General features: G+C 40.0%; 1 protein-coding gene and 1 long non-coding RNA gene across 2 annotated transcripts in view; one reads left to right on the forward strand and one right to left on the reverse strand.

Annotated features, from left to right (window-relative positions):
- Window positions 1-16,440, forward strand: part of LOC126957159 (uncharacterized) — a 32,740-nt gene extending 16,300 nt beyond the window's left edge. Inside the window, exons 2-3 of the long non-coding RNA XR_007726675.1 lie at window positions 15,284-15,365; window positions 16,287-16,440. This is a non-coding gene — a long non-coding RNA (uncharacterized LOC126957159). The remainder of the gene's footprint in view (window positions 1-15,283; window positions 15,366-16,286) is intronic.
- Window positions 1-22,668, reverse strand: part of MAP3K1 (mitogen-activated protein kinase kinase kinase 1) — a 77,278-nt gene that overhangs the window by 49,434 nt on the left and 5,176 nt on the right. The gene's annotated exons all lie outside the window — the stretch shown is intronic.

A 22,668-nucleotide genomic window follows, 5' to 3' on the forward strand; every position in this document is an offset into this window, starting at 1 on the left:
CCTGGTCCAGTCCACTCATTCTCTGCCAAGCTCTTAGGGCTGGGGTGAAAGCAAAAAAGCCGTGAGAAACAAAACAAAACAAATAAAAACAACCAAAAAACCTTGATAATTTATCTTCTCTAAAGGTCTCTGTATGGTTACAAGTCAGTCCCAGAATACAAAATAAAATAAATGGGCCTGGGGAATGGTTCTCATTTCATTGCAAAGACCCTGGAGCTCTGCATAGTGGGAACATTGTGCATCTTCAGCACTCATGGTGGTGTTACTGGCAGGACTCGTGGGTGAAGCAGGTCCAAGGGGGCGAGGCCAATGTGGCTGAAGGAGGTGATGGCAATGGCCAGAAAGCAGTGCTGACCAGAGACGGCTACTGGGTCACTGGCCAAATTCAGTACATGTAAGACCCACACTGGGGACACTTCAGGAAGAATTGGTGGGTGGGAGGTGAGGAGACTGTTAAAGGTACTTATGGAGCAACAGTCACCCAAATCAATCAAATCTGGGTAGCTTCTACCAAAATGACCCCATTTTAACAGGCTGGGGTCACATGAGGAAACACGTTGCATCTACAACAAAACCAGGAAGGACTTCTTAGTCAACAGAGATCATACCACCTGAAAGATATGTTCCTAGGATTGGACAGATAAGGTAAGAAGCCATACCACATACACAAGAAATATGGCACAGTGATCAAGGGCATGAGTTCTGGAGCAAGACTGCCTGGGTTGAGATACAAGCTCTGATACTAGCTGTGCAATCTTGGTAGAAGTGCTTCTTTTTGCCTCAATTTCCTCACTATAAAATAGGGATAATAGTATCTACCACATAAAGTGGCTATCAGGATTAAATAAATTAATATATATGTAAAGTACTTAGAACAAAGTTAGCTTCTTAGAGTTCCTCCCAATAATTTATTGTCCTATAAAATGGGGATAACAATAATAGCTAATACTTATGATCTACCTACTATCTGCCATACCCTGTTCTAAGTCTTTTACATATAATTAATTCTTACCTCACTTTTTAAATGAATATGAAGTACTTACAATGGCACCGAGGGCACGGTAGCACACGATAAACTGAATTACTACTATTACTACTTCTACTATTAAAGCTAGCCTCTGCAGTGCCTCCTCTGTTGTAAATACTATGCTAGGTATTGTCCATACGGTGGCTTTACATCTCACCAAAGCTACAAGGTGAGACTCCTCATCTTCACTGGGCAGATAAAGAAACCTGCAGAAAGATTAAGTAGTTTGATTAACTCTCCACAGTAAGTGATAATTCTGAGTTTCAAAACCCGCTCTCTACGACTTCAAAGTCCTGTCCTCCTCCTCCTCCTCCACTATGCTGTTATAACTTCTTTTAACAGGTTATTTGAAAAACAGATGACAGCAGCAAAATAAAACTATTTTTTCTGGTTTCAGAAGGTAACAATGTTGACTAGCAACATCTAGAATATGAAGACTGCTGTACAAGGCTGCTTCTGCTAGTAGGGAGGGAGGGAAGAAGGTCTAGCCAGAAGACAAAGAAGGCTTCAACTGTTTCTTTAATATTAGTTCCTTTAAAAAATACACATTCAACCACACTGCCGCAAGTACAATAAAATATTAACATTTATGAAATACAGGTGAAGGTTTTCTGGCTGTTTATTATACTATTATCTAATATATTCCCTCTGTATTTTTCTGTATGTTTGAAATATTTCCTTAAAAATAAACACGCACCACTCAACTACTACTCCACACTGTGGGAAGCTTCACGGAACTAAAGAAAATGACAGGATTCAGGGGTCTGGAAATTCATAATCAAGTCCTGATTGTGCCATTAGCCATGACATGCTCTTAAGAAATTCACAATCTTTTTGGAACTTAAGAACCTATGAAATCAGATCAGACTACAAGATGACAGCTTAGGGTTATGCAGTGTGAACATACAATTCATTTATCACCACTGCTACATCAATATTATTCCTGTCAGGCAGATAGACACCATCAGAAGATAGAAAGCTCAATAGCACAACAAATTCCTTTTAATTGTTAAATCTGGAGAGTACTTCCCAACATTTTTTTGAGTAAAATAATCTTTGTCATTCTATAATCCAGTGGCTCTCCATGTTTTCAAATGTGAAAATCCTTTCTTAAGGTATTATCACCATCTACGTGGTAGCTATGTGGATCTGCAGACTCCTTGTACTAACTCAGGCAGTATATCAGTATGGGGGACACACTGTTACGAACTTTCAGACTCCTCCAATATTCACTATCATAGCAATTCAAACTTTATTACTAAGGGAGGCAGGTATTATGTATAAGACTCTATCAAAGCTCTCAGAAAGTTCAGACAACTGTCAAGTAGAACATTCGAGAAAGTAGAGAGCACAAACATTTTAAGATTGTTTTACATGAAAAATATTAACCCCTCTAGTTTTTTTTAAATGAATAAGCCACACATTTATCTTCCTTAAAAGGCTTAACAATTTTGACCTCAGATGATCCACCTGCCTCAGCCTCCCAAAGGGCTGGGATTACAGGTGTGAAACACCGACGGGCCCAGCCAACATGGCAAAACCCGTCTCTACTAAACACACAAAAATTAGCTGGACGTGGTGGTGCACGCCTGTAATCCCAGCTACTCGGGAGGCTGAGGCAGGAGAATTGCTTGAACTCAGGAGGCGGAGGTTACAGTGAGCTGAGAATGCGCCATGCACTCCAGCCTGGTGACAGAGCGAGACTCCATCTTAAACAATCAAACAAACAAAAAAAACAAAAAAACTTAACAATTTTGCATATTTAAGTGCTATAAGTCAAAAAGATGCAAAGCAGTAGCCTGAAATGAGACATGAAACGTGGCAGCTCGCAGACCAAGTTTCAGTTCCAGTTGTTCTTATGTCCCAATGTGAATTCTATTAATAACTACTTCAGGCCAGAGCTCTCTGTAGCCACACAGCTGACTTTTCTCATAATCTGGAATAATGGTATCAGATATGCTTAATCTGGGTCAAGTTACACAAGTTAGGGTTTTCTGTTTTTAAAAAGGAGAAAAGCTGGGACACAATATTAAAAATCATACTAGTTTTTTGAGTGCAAATCTGAAAACACAGTTATTGCTAAAATATTTTTGCTTTTGTATTATTAAAAGCTATAATGTTTTCAGAGAATAATTGGTATTCGGCCAATTAATACTCATTATTTGGCTAGGCGCGGTGACTCACGCCTGTAATCCCAGCACTTTAGGAGGCCGAGGCGGGCAGAATACCTCAAGTCAGGAGTTCGAGACCAGCCTGCCCAACATGCTGAAACCCTGCCTCTACTAAAAATACAAAAATTAGCCAGGCATGGTGACACGTGCCTGTAATCCCAGCTACTTGGGAGGCTGAAGCAGGAGAATCGTTTGAACTTGGGAGGCAGAGACTGCAGTGAGCCGAGATCAGGCCACTGCACTCCAACCTGGGTGACAGAGCAAGACTCCATCTCAAAGAAACAAAAAACAAAACAAAACAAAACCCTTATTTAAGTAACATGAGTAGATGTCAATGGCATGTTACACAATAAGAGAAACTTCGACTTTAAAACCAACTTTACCATAGGCCAATTGATGTAAACAAGTGGGACAGTTCCCATGGCGTATTTCTGGTCACAAAAAATATCACCAAACTTCTAGAGACCCCAAACACTTCTAACACTAAACACTGAAAAAATGTGAGCTATAACATACATTTAAGAAACATTAACAACAAAATAATTATTTACCCACTTATTCCAGTTCAGGGTCACAGGTGGCCAGAGCCTGTCCCAACAATTCAGGGTGCCAGACTTGAACTAGCCCTGGGTAGGATGTCATCCTGTTGCAGGGTGCACTAACAAACACCCACATTCTCTCAGTCTGGGTCCTTGCAGACATGCCAACGAACATAACGAGCACATTTTTGGCGTGTCAGGGGGAAACCAGAGTACTCAGAGAAAATCCACCCAGAGATGGGGGGAATTACAAACTCCATACAGACAGTAGCCTCTGCCAGAAGAGATTTTTTTTTCCCTCATCAACTTTTTACCAAAATTGTCCAAAATGTTGAACTAAATGACATTATTGAAGGATCTGCTATACTTTAAACTGGAAAAATAAAAGGCAACTAAGCATTGGTTAATAACATCTAGCGTTCAGGACACAAACTTGACATATTTGGCTTAGAAAGCATAAAATATTTTATGTGGAATAAATGCTAATACCTGATACTATATATATATATTTTCACTTCAGGATATTAATATATCACCCCTCATGGACTATACAATTAATCTGTACACATAAGCAAGAATAAATCAATTTAGCATACAGTCCACCTCCTTTAAATATCACTCATTACTTGCATAATCCAATCGACAAGTGGAAAAAGCTGGAGATGGCTGGTGTCTAGCAGTCAAGCCACAGCATCAAAAATGTGCCAATATACTAAAAATGATGACAATGTGAAATTCTCAAATGATGTCCTTTAATTCTTATACTGGTGTGTTTGCTGCTGTTCATGTTCTCAACCTTTCACTGATGAGATAATGTATTACTGTTAGGAACTACCAAAAGAGCACCATATGGATTACTCTGAAGTAGGCCTTTGGATTCGCAACTTGACCTCAGGAATCCCTCCACTGACCTATGGCCAAGTTGTGATCAAGCAATCTCTGTACTAATATTATCCCCTAGGAAAATGAAGTCTCCCCAGAAGATCTCGACCAATGTCATATGCTCTTCAATCCCCTTCAATTATTTTTTGGAATAGTTCATTTCCTCTCAGCCATTTGCTCCTAGCTCAAAACAAAACAAAACAAAAAAACCTTCTTGGCCAGTGAGTACATTAACATGATGGTAAGGTTTTGAGACTTGCCAAGTGCTGAATCATGTTGATGCTTAGGTTTTTGTTTCTACACCTGGTTTGGGGGGCATAAACTCCCTCTAAGAATCCTAGCTACCTGAGTCAATCCACTGGAAGATGGGATCACTGGCCAGCAAATGCCACCCACTAAGAATTCAAAGTGAAACAAGATTCTTGGAATTAAATGGGAGAAAACAAAAGCTTTTCATTCAGTAGGTGGCACTCTTTCCTTATAAATGTTAACCCAGGCAACTATTAATATCAAAGATGTCATCTGCCCACTAATCATTTAAAAGAGAAGGCACATTAACTCCAACATCCTGTCCTAAATATAGTCTGAATCATTACTGTCTTCCTAAATGATGTCTTCCTCATTTCAATGAGATCCTGGAGTTGTTCATAAATATGCCAATTTCTTTTCACTATAGCAAAAGCTACAATTTCATAGAACCAAATAATTGCATTTACTTTAAACTGGCAGGTTTTGACTTATGACTTCTCCTGCTATATGCTTCAAAAGACATTCATCATAACTGTTTTCTAATTTTAATGATTTCAGATATAAATGACAATGTGAATGGAAATGGGGCAAAGAACTGTACTTGTAATACAGAAATTGTATTACTCCATTTCAAAACAAGACAGCTATTTTTCATAAGCACGCATATGAATATTCTTTTTAAAAGAACAGCTTTGACTCATCATCACTCTGATACTGGACCAAAGTTATCAACCTGAAAACTTTTAAACTGAAAAATGAAAGCAGTCTGACAGCTAATAAAAAGTGAGTTTGCCTAGCATACAGAAGCAGCAAAAAATAAAAACAAAACCCCCAGTTTATCCAGTTTTCCTTAGGAATATTTCTTGGTGTCAGTACTCTGTAGGGTCCACCTCATTACTGAACCTCTAGGGTCCCCCTTGGAGAAACCATCCCAGGTCCTGCCTTCAGCCTCTCCGACTGGCCATGTCCCCTAAAACTCAGTGTGAAGAAATCTTCCTCAGTCCTCACTCAGCAAGGAGCACTGCTACAAAGGCCTCTTATCTGTTTCCCATTCTTGACTTTGAGGTCCTTGAGGACAGAAATGGGTCTCAAGTTTATGTCTCCTGCCCTAGCAGAAAGCTTGGCACAAGGGTGGTAATCAATAAATATGTACTGAATAAAATAATGGAGTGATCTTTTCCCCTTGGACTTTTACTTGAGAACAAGGCCTTTGTCTTACTCATCTTTCATCCAGCCGTGCTGACTCCCAAATGCCCAGTATTTGTACATAGCAGGCTGTGAGGAAGCAATGCCTTTCCAATATGAGGTTCTACACCAGAAAAATCTCCAAGATGTAAATAAGCTTCACTGAGGTCTTTGTGTATGCCAAGTATCCACTGTTAGTCCTGGGGCACTGCAGAAAGAGAAAAGAGCTCCCACACCACTCTTGGGAAAAACGACAGCTTTCAACCCCAGGAAAAGACTAAGAAACTAAGTAAAGAAGCTAAGAACCGTGAGTCTAGATTCATCTATATTTCAGTGAAAACCTAACTTAGGACCTTATCCATTTCTATAATTTCGTTAATGGCTGTTGATTTTTCCTGTGGTTAGCAGGAATAAAATGCCTTGAAGAAAACCCTCAGAGATTCAAAGATCTTGTGGCTGGGAGGGGAGATGCAAAAGCCATGAGCTGCATCCTATTAGGGAAGCAACCTGAGAGGAAGAAAGGGAACTAGCTCAGGGGGTCAGTGAACGGGCATGTCTGGGGGGCAGTCCTGGAACTCCCGAATCCATATTCCTCAAACCTAGATTCTCCTAGCTTAAGGTAGGGGGATACTGCTGGCAGGATACATTTGAAACCACAGCATAAGCATGAAAAATGGAGCATCTATTTTCTAGAGTGTCAATTTTATTCCCAGATTTCTGAAAGGAGTACCCTGTCATGGTTTTATGTTAAAGATACAAAGGTGGCTAAAATACAAAAATCAAATGGATTAAGATAAATCAAAAGACCTGAGACGTGAATCGATTTTGTTCACTGTTTGAAGTAAGCATTACTAGGATGACAGTCTGCACGGACACTCCCGGGTCCCTTTTCTTCAGTCCTCTAAAAGAAGTGTGCTGGGTGGATGGGGCCAAAATGTTTGACAATAGGCTGAAGCAGCTGTTCTCAACAACTCTGCCATCATAATATGACAGTCACATATACAAGACAAAACTTCAATAAACTGTTTAGGGAGTGCCACACAACTAGCCATCAATAAATAGTAACAAGTCACCCCCGACCCGAAGCAGAAATAAGATAAACCACACAAATGCCAAAGTGTTAATCACATCTCTACCACTTTCCCTATCCAAGAAAGCCTACCAGTATGCAAGAGAATAAGTAATATCTATATGGGTATTTCTAAATAGGTCCGAAATTATTTCTCTTAAAAACTAATCACTTTAACACTCTGACATTTCATTATTGCCAAAAAAGTACTCCTTAATTACCTTCCCAGGTGCACTGCCACACCCATGTCATCAACATCAAAATTTGACTGGCTGCTAGTCAGGTACACATACTGACCAAGTTGAAATCTGGAGATAGAGTATTTCTATGAGGTATTTAAAAGCGACTATTAGGAAGACGGTAGACAAACACAAGAGCCACTCAGAGGGCTCGGACAGAAAACAATTCTCTCAACAACCTGGGACAGAGATGGTCCTTTACAGGAACTGCTCACATCAACCTCAGTCGAGTCCACAAACCAAGCAGAAATCATGAAATGGGTTCTGAGCACACTTATAAACACATTTTTGTTAGAATGTTATCTCTCTGAGAGCAGGCATTTGTGTCTGTTTCATCACTGCCATTTTCCCAGTATCTGCATATAGCCAATTCTTCACAAAATTTGTTGAGTGAATGTTTTGTTATACTACAAGCTACAATAATTTAAACAAAGAAAACACAAACATTTCTATCTACAAATTTCCTATTTCAAAGGTAGAGCAAGCTTTTCATTACAGACTGGCTTCCTATTAACCATCAGCTGACCCCCTCCAAGCCGCCATCTCCTTGAGAAATGATGATGTTTCAGAAAAGCATGCTCACTACTTTAACCACAAATTAAACTTTTTCCTCTCTGTGCCATCTCAACTTGTAAAATTCCCCCCCTTTTTATCTTAAAACAAAAAACCACCAAACCCTAAAATGCTTCATCTTTGCAGATATTCTGGCTTCTACTTCTCTCCCATCTCCCTCCTTCTCCAGGTTTCTCCAGAGTAGCCTATGCTTCCGCACCTCCTTTATCCCTCAGTAAAGTATGTCCCACTCCCATCACTCCACTAACGCACGTCCTTAATTATAAAATTAAGTATATCTTAATTTTATATCTTATTACTTATAAGACTTATTATCACAATATCTAAAATTAAGTATCTTATTTTATACAAGTTATTCTCTTAAAAGCTGTATATAAATAAAATACACATAATAAAATAATTTTCAGGAGCCTGACACCATCACCCTTATTCTGGCTGGGGTGTCAACTCACATTTTAATTTAAAAGGCTTCCTTAAAGCACAACAATATTTCTCTCATCTTTTTTCTTTCTTTTTTTTTGAGACGGAGTCTTGCTCTGTTGCCCAGGCTGGAGTGCAGTGGCATCATCTCAACTCGCTGCAACCTCCACCTCCTGGGTTCAAGTGATTATCCTGCCTCAGCCTCTTGAGTAGCTGGGATTACAGGCACCTACCACCATGCCCAGCTAATTTTTTGTATAGTACAGGCAGGGTTTCAGCATGTTGGCCAGGCTGGTCTCGAACTCCTGACCTTGTGATCTGCCCAAAAGCAAATTAATAGGCAGTATTCACCAAGCTGTCCTCATATTCAGCATACACACAGAATCCTGTCAAATCCAGGTAGAACCTCAACTACCCTTTCAGCTTCCTTCAAGAGTTTCTTATGAAATTAGCTACAAGTAATCAATAACTAGCTAGAGAACACAAAAATTAAACTCTCTTTTTATCTTCCCTGGCTCCAGCATTTACACCTGGGGCTTACTCAGTTCCCAGCACAGTATGCACACATAGGAAAGTATGTCAATAAACACGTATCGAGCTGAAGTGACAGTGTTTAAGTTTCCATCCATAAGCAGTTCACATAAAAAACTTATGGGCCAGCAAACTATTATTATTGAAGAAAAAATAATGGCATGTCAGAGACACAGTTAAGGATAAAGATATTTATCTTGCCTCGAAGGAGATTTCAGTTTTACCTGAGTGACCTTTCTATAAACTAAAAGATAATCTCCTTTGTTGGGAAGGCATAGGGATCAGGAAGATTACTGAATTCTCTCAGAGCCACTAAGCTCTTTTATAATTATCAAAGAAGGTGCCTGCTGAACACAAAACAAAGGCCCCACATGTGACAGGCAGGCATTCGTTAACTTACTTCACTAGTGAAGAACAACTACTAGTAACAGAATAAATGAACAGAAGTCCATCTAGGCATAACTTAACACTAGATGCTGGCCTTAGATATCATCTTTACTCAAATTAATAAAAGGGCATTACCTACCAAGAATAATTAATTCTCTTAATTAAAACACATTAATTAAAAGAATGCTGAAGTGTGAAATAAGCCTAAATTTAAAATAACTGGAAATGAAAACCAGCTTTCCCTGCCCCCGCCAAGGCCCATTTGTAAAGAGCTTTAACAAGTGTGTCTTGTTGTAAAGACATACATTTCAGAATGCCTGAGGCAATGCAGGAAGCTCCCTGGGAGCATGCACAGAGATACTCAGGTGTGAGCTGAGGCACTGTGGGGGAGGGAGTGTGTGCATAGACAGCAGTAGGTCATGAGCGTTCACTCTCCCCTTACCACTCTGCAAGGCTGCGTAGGCACCAAGTGTGAAGCATGTGAGACACTCTGGGCAGGCACTCTGTGAAGTACTCCAAAAGTGTTAACAATTACGGCTTTTAATGCATGTGCACACCAAGCATATCTCCAATTCTGCTGGCAAAAAACGTATATATTAACAAAGTTCAACCATACTTTTCCCTGAAGCCTCGTCTCTTCCCTGGCATGGTAAAAACACTGAAATCTAAATGTATTTGTGTTTATAACTTGCCTTATGTTATAAGAACTTCATATAAAAACAAAAAAATGATGGCAAAGCGCAGGGGCTCATACCTGTAATCCCAGCACTTTGGGAGGCCAAGGCAGGCGGATCATGAGGTCAGGAGATCAAGACCATCCTGGCCAACATGGTGAAACCCCGTCTCTACTAAAAATACAAAACTTATCTGGGTGTGGTGGCACGCGCCTATAATCCCAGCTATTAGGGAGGCTGAGGCAGGAGGATCACTTGAACCCGGGAGGTGGAGGTTTCAGTGGGCTGAGATAGCGCCACTGTACTCCAGCCTGTGACAGAGCGAGACTCCGTCTCAAAAAAAAAAAAAAAACCTTAAAATGCTTCACTAATGTTTTCTGTATTTTTGGAAGACCTAAACAGATAATTTAAAAATTCATCACTACATACGATTTTGACTTCATAATACACTATGTGATGAATAAAAGCTAAGACAAATAAATGAATAATTTTTCCAAGACAATAAAATCTGTTTTGATTAAACAAACTTATCTCTTGATTAAAAAAAAAAAATGCAAAGATAATCATAAAAGTTAAGAACGCAGGCTTGAAGTCAAACTGCTGAGGTTCAGTTTCAGGTTTCGCCGCCCACTAGCTCTGCTACCACCTTGCCAGGATACCTCACCTCTCACAGTCTCTGATTTCTCATATGTAAAATGGGAATCAAAATTCACAAGGATGATGTAAGACTTAAATGAGACAAACTACATAAGGCATCCAGTGTACCAAGCACAGAGGAAGTTAACTATTATTGCCATTTCAGATAAGTACAGTAGGAGAGTGACAATGAACTAGGATGATTGAGGTTGGGTCCCAGACCCAGCACTGTACTGAAGCAGGAAACCTCTCAACAATGGCTGAACCCCTTATCCTTGCCACTTTTACTGCTTAGAGTCAGGAGGTTGTCCTTCTGAATTCTAAAATGCTATGATCATAAACTGTAGTATTTTATTTTTACCCTTCTGAAAGGGTAGGTTTTTATATTCATCATCTCATTTGCTCTTCCCAAATTCTGTAAGTATGAAGGGTATCATTATTTCTAATTTATAGATGAGGTCAAACTCAAAAGAGGTCAAATAAAGTAACTTTACTCAAAATCCTGCCAAAGTGTTAGGACAGTAATGGGGAACAGTCTCACAAGCCTGAGCCAGTGCTAACACTTCATCTACCACAATAAGCAGTCAGACAGCAGGTTAAATATCTTTCCACTAAAGACACCTGGCAATTCCCTCTCCAACAGCTAAAAGCGGAAAGAGGAAATCAAATATGCCCACAAGGAATGTCTAGACTCTTGAATTTCAACTGCAATTCAATTAGGTTTTTTACTTTAACAGACACAATAAGCTGTTTAGTATCAAAGTAATTTTGGTTTTCAAAGTATTATCTACAAAAATCTCACCTTTGGCCGGGTGCGGTGGCTCAAGCCTGTAATCCCAGCACTTTGGGAGGCCGAGACGGGCGGATCACGAGGTCAGGAGATCGAGACCATCCTGGCTAACACAGTGAAACCCCGTCTCTACTAAAAATACAAAAAAAAAAACGTAGCCGGGCGAGGTGGCAGGCGCCTGTAGTCCCAGCTACTTGGGAGGCTGAGGCAGGAGAATGGCGCGAACCCGGGAGGCGGAGCTTGCAGTGAGCTGAGATCCGGCCACTGCACTCCAGCCTGGGTGACAGAGCGAGACTCCGTCTCAAAAAAAAAAAAAAAAAAAAAAAAAATCTCACCTTCACATAAAGTAGGTCTCCTTAACTCTTGTGAGGTCAAAAAAGAATTCTCATGGAACTTATTTAATTTTGCATTAGTCCTACATAAGCAATCATAAGTATCTTGAAATACATGAGAATATTCAAAAGGATTAACGTTTAATGTTCTAAAAGAAAAAGTAAATGATACTGGATATCATTTAATAAAGGCATAAATTTCAATTTTTGAAAGTGCAAACTAAATGCCTGCCTGATAGTTGGTCTGATTAAACTCGAATTACAAAATGAACACATAGATAATTAGAAATCATGGGTTAAAAAAAATTAGGGCTAGTTTTTTTGTGGTCTATCTTCCTCTCTCATAGACTCTGCCTAGAAAGAAGCCTGATTAGGTTTTGGAGTTCACCGGTTTGCGATGGATTCTGCCACCTTTCCTTTTCTACCCCCTGCTCTCCCTCCCATTCCTAATCCTGCAGGTGGGAATCACAGGGGACACATATAATCACAGAGGAGTGAGAGTAATGGCTTTCAGGTTTCTGCAGTGACTGCAGTCTCTGAACCTCAAATTCACACACATGATCCTAAAAAAACCCAACATTTTATCCCATTTTCACGGGTTAAAAAAAAGTTATAGAAGACAGAACTGGAATGCAGAAATGATAAAATTTCTAGGCTATTTTAGTGCAAGAATACTGTACTTGAAAAGACCTGACACACATGGCTACTGCTAATAAGCATATGGGAAAGAATGAATTAACATTTTCAATATATTATATTCCTTACGCAGAAACTTCTTACAAAACATTTAAGTGCTGTTACCAATGGTTTTAACGTAGGCAATCTTTCATAGTGCGTTACCAAAAAAAAAAAAAAAAAAATCAAACCTAGATTAGGTACTAAAAAAAAAAAAAACAAACAGTAAATGACAACATAAAATTTTGTGTCTTTGGGCTAAATTTTGTGACAGATTTTTAAACTCTTTAACCAATATAAGATTTAGCTTATGTGCTCTAAATACACACAAAATGATATAGCTGGGGCAGAAGTAACCCAATAGTGTAAGGACAGGAAGTCAGACTAGGAGTAAAAAAGTACAGTACAGGTAATCCAAAGTATAAAGCAGATGGGTAGCATTTGATTACAAACACAAACCCTATCAATGCTCAATAAATGGTTTATAAAATATTTATTTTTAAATAAAGAACTGAGAAATTTACAGGAAAATGTGTGTATACCAGCACTATAGCAACTTTTCTATAGCACAGAACCCAGTGTAAGAGGCTTACTGAAGATCCCGGAACACCAAGTCCCAAAACAACTTGGCCATGTAGAGTGAAAAGGCAATAATTTAGCAAGATCTGTATATGTATGGGGGTGGGGGAGGTAGTAAATGTATGTGTTTAAGAAAGAGAGAGGGAAGGTGAAACATGAAACAGAAACAGAACTTGGGGAAAAAAAATTTCATTTTGGATTAGGGTATGGCCAACAGTATCTTCTACTCAGATAAGAAATGTCTACTAATTTGTTTTTAGTAATTAAAATCTATGACTTTAAAATTTTAAATTTACAACTAAAATCTGCAAAATCTGTGACATCTATTAGTATTCTGGGGGCATCTTCAACAAGAAGAAAACATTATATTACACAATATAACTCTGACCACATTTCTTTAGAAGGCTGCTGGATTCAGAGGTACTTCAGACACTAACGGTTTTGTGTCTTATCACCAAAACTTGGTCCAAGAAGTAAGAGGGAGAAGAAAAAGCAAGAAGTTCTTGAGCATAAACCTTTTCTCTTTAATGCCAAAACTGCTTTTTTTGGACCTGAGCCCAAAAAGGGAAGGCTTTCTTCTCGTGTGTCTTCAGCACTATTTAAAACTCTCCCAGCAAATCATCTTGCAGTGGAGGGAATGTCCTACTATCCACTTAAAAAACTGCAGGATGATTTCAGTTTGCATTGTGCAGATGACAGCTTAGCTGCCTTATTTACTAGTAACAAAATGTACAGTCAGGTATCACCATCAGCCACAACTAGCTAGAGAATGGTGCTGAGGTGACCAAGATTCAAAAGACTTTGCTCTATTCCTGATCACAGCCTTATCTGGAAATCACATGCTAGCAGCACAGAATAAGTGCCCCAAATAAATATCTAATAACTGATCACAACAATAAGAACTAGCATGGGTTGGGGTAGAAGCAGGAAGGGTCAAGCATTCTTTACTGCCAGGAATCCAAGACAAAAAGTAATTACTGCTGAATGTCCGTGTGCTCTGCAATGAATTATGAGCAGTTTCAGTTCTGTGTATAAAAAACAGCAATGCGGGCTTGGCATGGTGGCTCACGCCTGTAATCCTGGCATTCTGGGAGGCCAAGGTGGGTGGATTGCTTGAGCCCAGGAGTTGGAGACCGGCCTATGCAACATGGTAAAACCCCGTCCCTAAAACACAAAACAAAACAAAACAAACAAACAAAAAATTAGCTGGGTATGGCAGCATGCGCCTGTGGTCCCAGCTACTTGGGAGGCTGAAGTGGGAGGATCAACGGAGTCCGGGACGGTTGAAGCTGCAGTGAGTCATGATCGTGTCACTGCACTTCAGCCTGGGTTAAGGAGTGAGACCCTATCTCAAAAAAAAAAAAAAAAGAAAGAAAAGAAAAACAGCAATAGGCAAGGTGGTTTGTGTGAATACGCTTCAAGTTGGTGCAATTACAATGATTAAATCAGTTAAACAGTCTTATTCCAAGTCTATTTGAAAGTCATAATTTTTTAGAACTTGAGCCCAAAATAATAGGATTAACAGTGAAATGCATTTGCATTTTCTAGTAGCTGTCAACTTTATCCAAATTACATGACAAGAGCTCCCAAAATATAATTAAGTGTGAATTTTGACAATTAGGAAGCAATATGATTGTTACCAAGCGATGCATTTTTAACCTAAAAAAAGATGCATACATATTACTTACAAAAAGGTCTTTATAAACATAGGAAGAAGTCAAAGAAGAGGCTTTTTTAGAGGTTATATCCAAGAATGTCCCTTCTTTATACAATTAACATTGAGAAGAAAAAGATAGCTTTTAATAGCAAGGTTGTCAAAAAATTAAAGTTATTTTCAAAACTGTCCCCTTAGTAAGGTAGTATTTGCTAAACACAAACATGTTAATAACTCTGACCTAATTTATTTTCTCCAATTTGTAAAATAATATTCTCCTAGCAGTTATAAGCTTTTTTAAAAACATATTTTCTCATCACTTAATGTTGCTTAACAAATATGATTTCTTTTTTCTAAGCCTTTGTTGCTTTTCATTTGCATTTCTCTTTATAGTTGTTACCCAGGTTTAAAATTCCAAGAGTTTATAAGTTCAAAAAACTAATTGTTGTTTCAATAATTACAGCTAAATTTAGCCACAAGAAGTAATTTCCAAGTTAAATTTTTGGAGAGTTGCTAGAGCTTGAAGGGAACTGAGAGATTATGTAAACCAACCTTTTCACAGATGAGAAAACAAGACCAATAAACCTGCATTAGGTCACAGAGATGAGAACCCTGAGATGCTTTATCCCATATCACAGAATTTTGAAAGTTGTCATTTTCTATTTTTCTAGTAAATCATTTCAAAATAACGGGAAAATATATTGTTATCAAGATGATGCATTACCTACACAAACTGCCTTTGCTGACCTAGTGGTAAGTAGCACGGCAACCTTGGGGGAGGCTCTTAACCTCATCCTCATCTGTACAGTTAAAGGTTTAAGTAGTGAGAATAGATAGTTATGTGCAAGAGTACTATCTATAGTTAGTATTAACTGAATACTTTTCTGGATCAAGAATGGTGCTTGATCCAGAAAAGCACCACTAAAATGGTACCAACGATCCCATTTTAAAGACAAGAAATTCAAGGTTCAGAGAAGTGACTTCCCTGGGGTCCAAGTAGCTAACAGGTCTAATTCCTAGGGCCCAGGTTCTTTTTTTGTATTTTTAGTAGAGATGGGGTTTCATCATGTTGGCCAGGCTGGTCTCGAATTCCTGACTTCAGGTGATCCACCCGCCTCGGCCTCCCAAAGTGTTGGGATTACGGGCGTGAGCCACTGTGCCTGGCCGGACCCAGGTTCTTAATCACTACAGTATATGGTCTCTGAAATGTCAACATGTAGTTCCAAAACCAAATTCAGGACCACGGTGGATGGAATTCATTTTGCCATGAGAACACTTCCCAATCTGTGAACCTCTGAAACTATGTGGCGCTACTGAAGTGCAAAAGCCACAGCTCCCAGATTTGTGACCCCAGACTGTCTTGTCCCAGCTCTGATGTAAATCCTTCCTGGGGCCTCCTGACCCACTTCCTAACACTCTGTGGTTACCTGTCAAATTACAAAGGCTTTTTTATTTGGTCCTAAGTGCTGAGATCCAAGGATTGGTCAGTAGTGGCAATACAAGGCAGAGAGCTCTGCATGGCTCTCTCTCTGGCCAGAGCCAGACATTGTGTCCCAGCTGGGTCTCTGCACCCTGCCTCCACTCTGACCGAGTTACCAGAACTATACTTGCAGTCCTCCATGCCATCCTAAGACTGCTGATTTCTGGGTCTGTGTGTTCTCCACCCACCCCTAGGCCACAAAACCTCCTTGCAAGTTCCCTTCACCTGGTTCACTCCTCCACATTCATCAGGACTTGGCTTGGTGCTCCACCTCACATTTCCCAAAAAAGCCCCCTGATGCCTCCCTGACTCCCAGTGGACTGGGGCCTGCACTGTCTTTGTCATCAGGTAAGCTCCTCCACAGGCAAGTGACTACAGGATGGAGACGTCCTTCCTGCTGTGTCCCCAGCACCTCGGTGCCTGGCTCACAGCTCTGGGAGTGTTTCCTGGAGGCATGGACATCTCCTTCTCAGAAGTGATAGCAGGACTGAAGACACTCGCTCTATCATGCTTACTACTCTGACCTTTCCTTTCTCAAGAAAGAACATCCACAGATCTGACAAAAAGGGATGTGAGTGACCTGCACATCTAACATGCTTGCTCACCTACAACCTGTCAGCTTGCTGGGACCCTGTCTGCGCAGGTCCAGCAGCTGACATAAACCTTGTGATGCCTACATCGTCATCAAGCTCTCTGCTTGAAGTATTTAAGCATATCTGTTGTCTGAACTGTGAAGGCCTCGGTTTGTTCTCAAGGACGGCAATATGTAGGTTGGCAGCAACATTTTTTCCCTGAGACCACACCTCTAAGCTTTTACCTCAAAATAAGAAAATCTGATTCACTTTACAATACTGTGTGCTTTACAAACATCTCTTTGTAAACTGTCGTTCAGTAAGACCTGACTACATGTACAATGATAGAGAAAAACACTAAAAAGGCTTAAAAGTAGCAAATCTACCTCAGGTATCGAGGAACATTAAAACCAGAGTTCAGCAGAATTCACAGTATAGCACTGATTTCTACAAAGCCACATCTATTTTTTAGTGGAATACCAATAATTCTTTGTTGCAAAGAGAATAAAAACAAAACAAACAAAAAACCTCACCACAGAGCTGGAAGGAGTATCCTAGATAGAGGTTAGAGCATTGGGCATGCCGAGAAAGGGTGATCAGCTGCAGGACAGAGCTGGAATTCAGCTGGTTAACAGTCCAACCAGAGAAGCCATTTCAAATGCCTTATCTATGTATTCATGCCAACACTTTTTATAAAATAAATTTTTAAATAAAAATTGTTTTCTAAAAAAAAAAAAAAAAAAAAAAAGGGTCAGTTGAGGGACTAAAACTATGAGCATGGTGCCCAATGACTGCAGCAGACTGTTCTGAGGGACTGCTGAGATTGAGCAGAGGCCTGAGAGCCAGGGGTTTCTGAACTGCGTTACAGAGTCTGAACTTTATTCTGAGGGTGAAGAAAAGGTTGACAGTGAGTTGACAGTGGCCTGACCCTGGGTTAGCAGCCATGGCAGTGGAGAAAGTTGGGTGGATTCTCAGGCTAGTAGGAGAGTGGTAACAACAAGAACTGGTGACTGATTGGAAGCTGAAGGTGTGAAAGCCAGAAGAGTAAGAGCACAGCATTTAAAGAGACAGTAGCAGTGTTTACCCTGATGGGCACCCTAAATCACATGGAGATCTGAATGCAAGGATGAAGAGGCTGAGCAGGGCAGGGACGCAGCCTGGACATGTGACTGCCACAGTGCCTGGCAGAGGGGTCCCTCCTGGAGGAACTATCCTGGAGAAAGTTGTAAGCAGGATTCTGTCATAAAAGCCAAGATGTCTTAGACACCACAGTATCAGTGAGTCAGCAAAGATACAGCTGACAATCTCCCGACAAACCCTTTCTTTCTGGTTAAATACTAGCTTTCCTTCAATCTTTGTACAAAACTTGAAATCTGATTATTTAAGAATCTAGACCCAGCCGGGCGCAGTGGCTCACACCTGTAATCCCAGCACTTTGGGAAGCTGAGGCGGGTGGATCACCGGAGGTTGGGAGTTCAAGACCAGCCTGGCCAACATGGTGAAACCCTGTCTCTACTAAAAATACAAAAATTAGCTGGGCTTGGTGGCAGGCGCCTGTAATCCCAGCTATTCGGGAGCCTGAGGCAGGAGAATCACCTGAATCCGGGAGGCGGAGGTTGTGGTGAGCCGAGATTGTCGTGCCATTGCACTCCAGCCTGGGCAACAAGAGCGAAACTCCATCTCAAACAAAAAAAAAAAAAGAGAGAGACGAAGAAGAATCTATACCCTTGGAGCAAGAACAATATCTTTAAGACTCTGTCTCAAAAAAAAAAAAAAAAAAAAAAAAAAAAAAGGAAAAGATCAGTATATTAGTGATAGTGGTGATTATTAAGCATTTTAAAGAAACTGCAGGGTATAAAATGACTCAGGTCAACAGTAACAAAAAAGATTTTTCCACACAGATAATAGTTAAGACATTTGGTGAGCAGCATCCAATTTTATATAATTCTAAAGTACATATTTATTCAGTATCATCAAGGCTAGAGAACTACATCTTACAGAAAAGTTAAGAGGCTTACCACTGAAAGGTCAAGACACTTTCTATAACTATCTTGGATAGTAACTTTCCTTAATCTATATTACAAGCTGCCCAACTTCACTGAGTATATTTTTAAATGGTAGAGGCTACCCAGGTGGAACTAACTGTACCAATGCCAGGTGGCCCCGACTGCAATGTTTTGACATCCTCTTCTCCCTCTCTCCTCTGTCAGGTGTGCCAACACTGCTGCCTTTGGGGAACCTGCCTCCTGCAGGACTCACACTGCCACCCCCTCTAACTGGCTGCTTCTAATTGCTGCATGTTAGGAACACCACATTAACAAGATTGCATGAACAACCTCTGAAATAAGTATCAATCCTGAGCAAATGCCCTGGGAACTCTTCTAAGTGTAAAATCAAAGTGCTTCAAAGCACATATTTTGTTACAGGTCGTTTGGCTGCTTTGAACATTTTTTCTTACTTCTTAGTGCTAACTCACGTTCTAGATAAGAGAGGCTGCTGGGTTTACTTACCAACAGTAAACTTTAAAATGTTTTCTGTTATATAGGTTCTTGGCTTCTGCAATCTCGTGGAGTACCTGCCTAACAAATACTATCTGCAATGCAAATGTGAACTTTTATTTATCCCAAGTTGAATTATGGTCAAATTAATGAATTTTGGATGCTGTAGGGTTATCAAGACAAGAATTCTAAAAATGATATCTTGAGTTTAGATGACATCCTGAGAACTTAAAAAATAAGAATTATATTAATGCATGACACCTTTATGTGTATATTCATTCACACAGATGTATGTGTGAATATATAAATGCATATATATACACACACACTCTTAACTCCCTATTAAGTACAGAATAATTATATATACATAGCAGACTCTTCTTACCTATAAAGTTGTCATGCAGTATAGCTATTTGCTCTCTACTACATTAAGCTGTCCTATTTCACTCGAGGCACTAGGCATGTCTACAAGTCCAGATACCTCTCAATGAGTCTACCACAAATCTACAATGTGGAAACACCAATAGTCTAGACTTTTGTCATTTAACACCTTTTTAGTTATGTCCTAAATTACGTCTGACTAAACAGGAAAAACAGTGGATCCACTAATTTGAACATGCCATTATCTCTCTCATTCATTTATTCAACAAATATTTACACAGTGTCTACCCTATGCCAGGCATTTTGCTAGGTGCTAGGTCCAGGCCCTGCCCACTCAGTCTTCAGTCTTCTGGGGAAGGTAGTCATTCATTAAATGAGATAACAAATGTACAAACACAACACTGACAGTAGGGACACCCTGCTACAAAGCCCGTCCGGGCGGATCAGGGAAAGCTTCCCTGAGGAAGTGTCAATGACTTAACAATGAGGAGCTGACTTTATGGAGAAACAGTGTTCCTGGTAGAGGGAGCATGTGAGGGCCCTATAGCAGAAGGCAGTGAGTCTGAGGAAATGAAAGCAGGCAACCCTGCCATGGAACAAGGGCAAGTGTGAGCTGAGATGGGCCTGGAGAAGCACGCAGGGGCCCGACCAGGCAGGGACTCGGTAAGGCACGTTAAAGATTTCCTGGTCTTTATCCAAATGGAAGGCATCTGAACATCTTAAAATTAAATTACATTTACTTTTCTGGAGGGAGAAAGTTATGATCAGATTTACATTTTGAAATGATCACTCTGGCCACCTAATACAGAGAACAGATTGGAACAGACTGCAAAGGAGAAAGGACACAGAATCAGGCAAGGAGGCTACTAAGTTAGTGGAAATGAGAGACAATGGGCACCTGGCTAGGGGTGTGATAATAGGTCAAACTGCCAGCACCTAAGGATGGACTGAATCTGAGGAGGTGAGAGGAGGAGGTGTCAAGGGTGACTTCTCGGTTCTGGTTCTGCCATTTAACGAGCAGGGAACATGTTAGGAGGTTTAGGGAAGATCTTGAATTTGGTTTTAGACATCTGACTGCACAGGTGTCACGTAGCCAGGTGTAGGTCTGGACTTGAGGAGAGGTCATGGTTAGGACAATAAACTCTGCAATCATTTGTAAATGGTCCATAACTGATCTAAGGGCATTAATAAGACTGGGGTGGGGATGGACAAGACAGAATGATAGAAGGCCTAGGACCACCCTGGGGATCTTCTCGTATCAACATTCAAGAGGATGAAGATGGGCGCCACGGAAGAAGTGTCATAGTTAAGAGGAAAATCAGGAGGGCTTACCAATTAACTCAAATAACCAGACACTTCCAAATACCAGGAATTCAATTTTCTCAATATTTGACAGTTTGAGCATGGCTCCTATTATTTTGTAACTACACTAATTATTAGAAGGTTCACATAATATAAAATTGGTCAATATTATCAATGACTGCTTGTTAAATGCCAACTACTGCTATCAAACATCAAGCAATGGTCTGGGCGCAGTGGCTCATTCCTGTAACCCCAGCACTTTGGGAGGCCAAGGTGGGCGGATCACTCGAGGTCAGGAGTTCAAGACCAGCCTGGCCAACATGGTGAACTACTATCTCTACAAAAAAATACAAAAATTAACTGGGCATGGTGGGGCATGCCTATAATCCCAGCTAGTTACTCGAGAGGCTAGGCAGAACTGCTTGAACCTAGGAGGAAGAGGTTGCAGTGAGCAGAGATTGCGCCACTGCACTCCAAGCTGGGTAACAGAGCAAGACTCTGTCTCAAAAATAAATAAATAAATACCAAACGTTGTACAAAAACTCATAAAAAACAGTTCTTGCCTTCAAAACTTGTCTTAAGCTAGAACATGATTAAAATCACACTACATTATTTTAATCTTCAGATAACACTAATTTAACCACTTTGGGAAAATTAATTCCTGTTAACATTTCTGGGCACCTAATATTCATGGGTGCCAGACACTAGTCTAGATGCTGGGAGATGGTGCAAAGAATCAGATAAAACTCCTGGTCTATTAACAACTGATATTTAGTATTCAGAATGCCATAAGACCAGTTTGAAGATTATGTGATAACATATCACTTAAATTATTGTTTAGGCAATGAAGAAAAGTAAAGCCGGACACAGTGGCTTGCAACTGTAGTTCCAGCTATGTGGAAAGATCACCTGGGCCCAGGAGTTCGATTCCAGCCTAGGCAACATAGTGAGAACCCATTTCTAATTTAAAAATAAAAAAAGTAATGATAACATCTGTCAAGAGCAAACTTCCACCTACACCCCAGTATTGACTCTCTTCTCACTACACATCTATCCATCATCATTATGCTTACAGGTGATAAACTTATTTAACGCACTAACTACAGTACTGTGTAGGCTGTACCATGTGGCTCCAGGCACTTTTTCCAGTCTTCAAGAGGTCTGATGGGTTAGTTAATTCCCAGGTGACTGATGTGTACTTGCAGAATTATACACTTGGTGAGTTTTAACAATTCCCCTTAGTATTCTACAACATCTCGATCAAATTAACATCTGTATCAAACCAGCCTCGTATTCCAAAGGACTCAGTCACTAACAATACAGAACTCCCTTCCATACCAAACATAACTAAATCACCTATGACATGCCATAGAGTAAATAAAGGCTACCTTCCTTGATCATCTTACGCCCTAGAGCATTATTTTACATTTCTCCATGTTGTTTTCATAACTAGTAGAGTTGCTGTTACTAATAATAAAGACTGAATTTCAGAACTAGCATCAGCAGATGTTGAATTTCTTGCTCCTCGTATCTCCTTTTTAATTTTCTCTTGCAAGAAAAAAAAATCATGCCTGAACATGCAGTTTTGTATATATTCCTCTTATGAGAGTAGGCAGAAATAGTTTGAAACCAGTATGTTGTATCCCCTCTGTATCCCCCATCTCTCTTATAGCACTTAACACAGTATTGTGAAACATGTTCATACTACAACCTACCGACAGAAACAGCTTGTGCACTCATAATCTTTTTCTCCACCACCCAAGACCACTACCTTGCAGAAGTTCATAAATGTTAAACGGATGCAGTCTAAAACAATAACAAAG

Source organism: Macaca thibetana, chromosome 6 (assembly GCF_024542745.1).
Source record: "Macaca thibetana thibetana isolate TM-01 chromosome 6, ASM2454274v1, whole genome shotgun sequence".
Lineage (NCBI taxonomy): Eukaryota > Metazoa > Chordata > Mammalia > Primates > Cercopithecidae > Macaca > Macaca thibetana.